Genomic DNA, 7,628 nt, shown 5'->3' with positions numbered 1-7,628 from the left:
TCAGGAGAGGTGTATCTATAAAACGATATAATTTGAAAAAAAAATTGAAAAAAAAAAATTATTACATTTTGTTATGCTAATGGCGATAGGATTTTTCGCTGGATGTCGCACAGGGGCCGCACAGGGGTTAAGTCCCCGGTAGTCAAGGCACGGACGCAGGGTCTTGTCCTTCTCCACAAAGAAAAACCCTGTGCTGGCAGGCGATGCAGACGGACGGCCCCAGAGACTCCTCCATAGCTTTGGTCTCTGGTCCAGACAGAGAATACAATCGACCATGAGGTGGCGTAGTGCCTGGGAGAAGAGCATTGGGACCATCATAAGGACGGTGCGGGGGAAGGGAAGTAGCACGTGTCTTACTGAACACTTCCAGGAGGTCATGGTATTCTGTGGAGATAGCAGAGACATCCACAGTCTTGCTAACATCCTGAGGAAGATGACTTGAGGAAGGCTGTGCTGCTTGAAGGCAGTGGGAATGGCAAAATGGGCTCCAACCCAGGATGGAACTTCTGGACCAATCAATCGGATTGTGCTTTTGAAGCCAGGAAAATCCCAAAACCACCGGAACATGGGGAGAGGTAACGAGGAGGAACTATTGTCTCACTGTGGTTACCAGAAACCCGTAATTGAACGGGCACAGTACTATGGGTGACTTCCCCTATAGAGTGGCCGTCCAGTGCCCTAGCATCCATGGGCACAGAGAGAGGCTAGTGGGAATACCAAGCTCCGAAGCTATCGTGGCATCCATAAGATTTTCATCAGCCCCAGAGTCAATGAGCACTCAAAGAGATTTAGATTGGTCTCCCCACAGTACAAGAGCAAAAAGCAGTGTGCAGGTGATGGGAATTAGGGAACTCCCAGTCTGACTCACCATAGTACTGGTACCCACTAGAGACAAGGGTTTCCTAATGGGGCAGGTAGCTATGAAATGTCATCCCTCCACAGTACAGACAGTTATTATTCATCCTCCATGAGCGCTCCCAAACTGATAGCCTATGCAGTTGGGAAGAACTAGGCTCAGGAGTATCCAACTCACCCGTCGTAGATTCACGAGAGAGCTCGGGTGGCTTTGACTCCTCTCGGAGGAGCTGCCTTCGGAAACTGTCAGATTCCATAGGAGGTGAACACTCCATATCGGGTGCACGAGTGTGCCCTAGACCAGACCTCTCACTCTTACGTTCCCTTAGGCGTCCATCACTTTTAATGGTTAAGGCTATAAGGGAGTCGAGGTCCACCGGCAGTTCCCGAGCAGCTAGCTCATCCTTAACCTCCTCAGATAATCCGTGCAGAAAAGTATTGAAAAAGAGACTCCGGATTCCAGGCACTCTCGGCGGCCAAAATGCGAAAGTCCGCCACGTAGTCTGCCACACTACAGGAGTTGACGTAGGTCAAGCAGTTTGCTGGCTGCCTTTCTCCCGGATACCGGAGACTCAAAAACATCTCACCTCTACCATGAATTCCTCCAAATGCCCGCAAATGGCAGATTGTTATTCCCAAACTGCCGTAGCCCGACAATAGCATAATTATATACGCCATCTTCGATCGGTCTGAAGAAAACGAAGATGGCTGTAGCTCAAAAATAAGCGAGGACTGAGAAAGAAAACCCGGGCAGGCACCAGGATTCCCTGAATATTGCTCTGGAGGTAAGTGGGGTTCACGGGGAGTCGGGATAGGCTGTACCAACTCACCACAGATAGGGAAAAGAATTACTGGGTGATTGAGGTTTTTCAGAGGTGCCAGACAGTCTGAGCTAACTCCCTGATTTGCTCCATAATAGCCTGTAACCAATGGTCATGGCGTTCCGTCAAGGAACCAAGCCCTTCCAAAAGGCCCTGTAGCAACTCTTGATGTCTCCCAATGGTGTCTCCCTGGTGGCGGAGCTGGTCCAAGTCTGCTGGGTCTGTCACGGCCAGTTCGTACTATCAAGGCACAAGGCAAGACCCAAATGCAGACACAGTAAGCAGAGGGTTGGAGTCTTACAATGTTTATTATTCCAAAGGGGTAGGCAAGAGAATGGTTGTGGACAGGCAAAAAGGTCAAAACCAGATCAGAGTCCAGGAGGTACAGAGTGGCAGACAGGCTCATGGTCAAGGCAGTCAGAATGGTCAGGCAGGCAGGTACAAAGTCCAGAAACAGGCAAGGGTCAAAACCGGGAGGACTAGAAAAAGGAGAATGTAAAAAGCAGGAGAATGGGAAAACCGCTGGTTGACTTGGAAACATACAAGACAAACTGGCACAGAGAGACAGGAAACACAGGGATAAATACACTGGGGAAAACAAGCGACACCTGGAGGAGGTGGAGACAATAACGAGGACAGGTGAAACTGATCAGGGTGTGACAGTTCCAGGTTGGATGGTGTCCTCAGGTCTCTGCAGTTTGTTTGCTAGAGCACCCTCCGTATAGCTTGGAAAAAGGAAACCTTGGTTACTGTAATCTCTCTGGTTCATTTTGGTCCAAATTAGGTTGTAGGTTGGAGTTTTGATCTGGAGCGAAGGCCATGCTGTGGAGGGTAGCATCCTACATATGTCCCTGCTGAAAAATCCAAGTTTATCTAACTCCAAATCTATCCATTTGTAAAAAAACATGTTGAAAAATGTGAGAGCTCACATGCAGCTGTCTCTCTCTGAAGGGGATTGGATATCAATGAAGATTCTCCAATGACTCCAAAATGAAACAAATGATTGTAATCACCTTTGAGTATGGACTGTATGATTATGCATACTGGATGGAATGGTTACCTTATGCTAAGCTCCAAACGTTCTATTTGTGAGTCTGGGAGAGAACGTGTAGGCCTAGGCGATGCAGTTTGGTCATTGACTGTCCAAGGTGCCTTACAGAGTTAGCCTACAATTATAATATCAGTGGAGGCTGCTGAAGAGAGGATGGCTCATAATAATGGATGGAACGAAGCAAATGGAATGGTATTTGATACCATTCCACCTATTCTTCCACAGCCATTACCATGAGCCTTTCCTCCCCATTTAAGGTGTCACCAACCTACTATGAATGAATTTGCATTGGATTTTTAATAGCCAAGTAATAGGGCATTTTTATATTTTCATAATGAATAGGCTAACACATTACCTTAAGCTACACAATATCTCACCACCGTGCTTTTCCATCTCCTCTCTCTTTCATTCCTTTCTCAAGCGTGCAGAGAGAGGGGCTGTCAACAGTTTAAGGAAATATATATCGCTGTGAAAACATTTTACTATCGATGTTGCCAAACAGATTTCACTTGGTTTCCCAAATTAAGCACTGGGTAGCTGCAGCAACAGGATTGGAGAGCCCCTGGCATACAGAGTTTGGGCGGAATATCACCTGTCGCGCAGCAATAGGCTGCATGGTCCTCAAGCAGTGGTTGATGCGTGGAGTGAAATAGGCTGTGTTCTTATAAGCCCAGACATTTCTATATGCAATCCCATATGAAAGCAGCTACTATATTTCATTTTGAGCTGATAAATAAAACCGGAGTAGCCTACCCAGCACGATTGAAAAACAAACTCCAGGGAAAGCAAACTCCATTCACTATTTGAATGTATGCAGATGATGTATTTTTGCCCCTGTTCCTGCCCATTTGATAATCAGGCATTCTAAATCTAAACAAATGAACATATTATTTATTTTTTTACCAGGTAAGTTGACTGAGAACACATTCTCATTTACAGCAACAACCTGGGGAATAGTTACAGGGGAGAGGTGAGGGGATGAATGAGCCAATTGTAAACTGGGAATTATTAGGTGGCAATGATGGTATGAAGGCAAGATTAGGAATTTAGCCAGGACACCAGTGTTAACACCCCTACTCTTACAATAAGTTCCATGGGATCTTTAGTGACCACAGAGAGTCAGGACACCCGTTTAATGTCCCATCTGAAAGACAGCACCCTACACAGGGCAATGTCCCCAATCACTGCCCTGGGGCATTGGGATATTTTTTTTAGACCAGATGAAAGGGTGCCTCCTACTGTCCCTCCAACACCACTTCAACAGCATCTGGTCTCTCATCTAGGGACTGTCCAGGACCAACCCTGCTTAGCTTCAGAAGCAGGCCAGCAGTGGGATGTAGGGTGGTATACTGCTGGCAAAAGGTAGGGCATGCTGCTAGTAAAGACAAGATTAAATTGAGAATAGTCTGATGGGTGAAAATATGATCAGTTGATGAGAGAACAGAGTATGCAGCCTGAGGCAAGGAACAGAGCGCAAGGTTTTTTTCCAATTTTTCCAATCATCAATATCCTATAGTTGCATCATGCAGCCTATACAGTGGGGAGAACAAGTATTTGATACACTGCCGATTTTGCAGGTTTTCCTACTTACAAAGCATGTAGAGGTTTGTAATTTATATCATAGGTACACTTCAACTGTGAGAGACGGAATCTAAAAAACAAATCCTGAAAATCACATTGTAGGATTTTTAAGTAATTCATTTGCATTTTATTGCATGACATAAGTATTTGATACATCAGAAAAGCGGAACTTAATATTTGGTACAGAAACCTTTGTTTGCAATTACAGAGATCATACATTTCCTGTAGTTCTTGACCAGGTTTGCACACACTGCAGCAGGGATTTTGGCCCACTCCTCCATACAGACCTTCTCCAGATCCTTCAGGTTTCGGGGCTGTCGCTGGGCAATACGGACTTTCAGCTCCCTCCAAAGATTTTCTATTGGGTTCAGGTCTGGAGACTGGCTAGGCCACTCCAGGACCTTGAGATGCTTCTTACGGAGCCACTCCTTAGTTGCCCTGGCTGTGTGTTTCGGGTTGTTGTCATGCTGGAAGACCCAGCCACGACCCATATTCAATGCTCTTACTGAGGGAAGGAGGTTGTTGGCCAAGATCTCGCGATACATGGCCCCATCCATCCTCCCCTCAATACGGTGCAGTCGTCCTGTCCCCTTTGCAGAAAAGCATCCCCAAAGAATGATGTTTCCACCTCCATGCTTCACGGTTGGGATGGTGTTCTTGGGGTTGTACTCATCCTTCTTCCTCCAAACACAGCGAGTGGAGTTTAGACCAAAAAGCTCTATTTTTGTCTCATCAGACCACATGACCTTCTGCCATTCCTCCTCTGGATCATCCAGATGGTCATTGGCAAACTTCAGACGGGCCTGGACATGCGCTGGCTTGAGCAGGGGGACCTTGCTTGCGCTGCAGGATTTTAATCCATGACAGCGTAGTGTGTTACTAATGGTTTTCTTTGAGACTGTGGTCCCAGCTCTCTTCAGGTCATTGACCAGGTCCTGCCTTGTAGTTCTGGGCTGATCCCTCACCTTCCTCATTATCATTGATGCCCCATGAGGTGAGATCTTGCATGGAGCCCCAGACCGAGGGTGATTGACCGTCATCTTGAACTTCTTCCATTTTCTAATAATTGCGCCAACTGGTTGCCTTCTCACCAAGCTGCTTGCCTATTGTCCTGTAGCCCATCCCAGCCTTGTGCAGGTCTACAATTTTATCCCTGATGTCCTTACACAGCTCTCTGGTCTTGGCCATTGTGGAGAGGTTGGAGTCTGTTTGATTGAGTGTGTGGACAGGTGTTTTTTATACAGGTAACGAGTTCAAACAGGTGCAGTTAATACAGGTAATGAGTGGAGAAAAGGAGGGCTTCTTAAAGAAAAACTAACATGTCTGTGAGAGCCGGAATTCTTACTGGTTGGTAGGTGATCAAATACTTATGTCATGCAATAAAATGCAAATGAATTACTTAAAAATCATACAATGTGATTTTCTGGATTTTTGTTTTAGATTCCGTCTCTCACAGTTCAAGTGTACCTATGATAAAAATTACAGACCTCTACATGCTTTGTAAGTAGGAAAACCTGCAAAATCGGCAGTATATCAAATACTTGTTCTCCTCACTGTATATGTTCTGATTTCTAAGATATTCTAATGTTTGTATCATTCACAACTAAAGTTGCCAAATAACTCTAAATCTAGCATATAGGACCTGTTTCAAATGATCACTTTAACGCTCACCATAGCCACTTCATATGCGCACTCGCTCCAGAATGGGAAAAATATCCTTTCTATTAAATTTAGGTAAGTTCAATTATATTCTTCTTACTAGAAAATCATATAATATAAAATAACGGCACGGGACTTATAAGGATATCTTGTCTGCTAAATGAATTAGCCTACAGACTGGTGCAGAGCCTAATGTAGACCAACTCATATTCTGTTCTTCTGAAAAAATAATGTGGGAGGCAACTTGTCTGCCTAGGGAGAGTAGGTATAGAGTATAGGCTACATACAGTCAATGTGGCATACAAATCGTCTAATGTTCTCATCAATCGAAGCAATTCTGTTTTTGCAACCCCAAACATTTTGGTAAGGAAGTAACAATGGATTGCTCAAAGCAACAGATCAAAGCGAGACTCAGCTGAGAGGTGTTGAGACAGACATGTCAGAGACAGAGAATTAGTCAGGATGCCCTGGAGCCAGAGCCAGAATGACACCTGCTCGTTCACTCCTACTCACTGGGCAAATCGATTGAATTCACCTATGTGAGAATGCTGTTCATTGACTATAGCTCAGCGTTCAACACCATAGTGCCAACAAAGCTCATCACTAAGCTAAGGACCCTGGGACTAAACACCTCCCTCTACAACTGGATCCTGGACTTCTTGACGGGCTGCCCCCAGGTGGTAAGGGTAGGTAACAACACATCTACCACGTTGATCCTCAACACGTGGGCCCCTCAGGGGCGCGTGCTTAGTCCCCTCCTGTACTCCCTGTTCACCCACAACTGCGTGGCCAAGCACGACTCCAGCACCATCATTAAGTTTGCTGATCACCGACAACAATGAGAAAGCCTATAGGGAGGAGGTCAGAGACCTCGCCGTGTGGTGCCAGCACAACAACCTCTCCCTCAACGTGAGCAACACAAAGGAGATGATCGTGGACTACAGGAAAAGGAGGGACGAACATGCCCAGATTCACATCAACGGGGCTGTAGTGGAGCGGGTCGAGAGTTTCAAGTTCCTTGGTGTCCACATCACCAACAAACTATCATGGTCCAAACACACCAAGAAAGTTGTGAAGAGAGACTGAAAAGATTTGGCACAGGTCCCCAGATCCTCAAAAAGTTCTACAGCTGCACCATCGAGAGCATCCAGAACAGTTGCATCACCGCCTGGTATGGCAACTGCTCGGCATCTAACCCATAAGGCGCTGCACAGCGTAGTACATCAAGGGGCCAAGATTCCTGCCATCAAGGACCTATATACTAGATGGTGTCAGAAGAAGGCCCAAAAAATTGTAAACAACTCCAGTCACCCAAGTCATAGACTGTTCTCTCTGCTACCGCACGACAAGTGGTACTGGAGCACCAAGTCTAGGTCCAAAAGGCTCCTTAAAGCTTCGACCCCCAAGCTATAAGACTGCTGAACAAGTAATCACATGGCCACCCAGACTATTTGCATTGACCCCCCCCCCTTGTTTTTACACTGCTGCTACTCACTGTTTATTATCTATGCATAGTCACTTTACCCTTACTTACATGTACAAATTACTTTGAATAACCTGTACCCCCACACAGACTCGGTACTGGTACTCCCTGTATATAGCTTCATTGTTATTTTATTGTGTTACTTTTAATTTAGTTTTTTATTTAGTTTGTTTAGTAA

The sequence above is a fragment of the Salmo salar genome, chromosome 16 (genome assembly GCF_965601325.2).
Source record: "Salmo salar chromosome 16, fSalSal1, whole genome shotgun sequence".
NCBI classification, from domain to species: domain Eukaryota; kingdom Metazoa; phylum Chordata; class Actinopteri; order Salmoniformes; family Salmonidae; genus Salmo; species Salmo salar.
Note: the sequence above shows the minus strand (reverse complement) of the source record.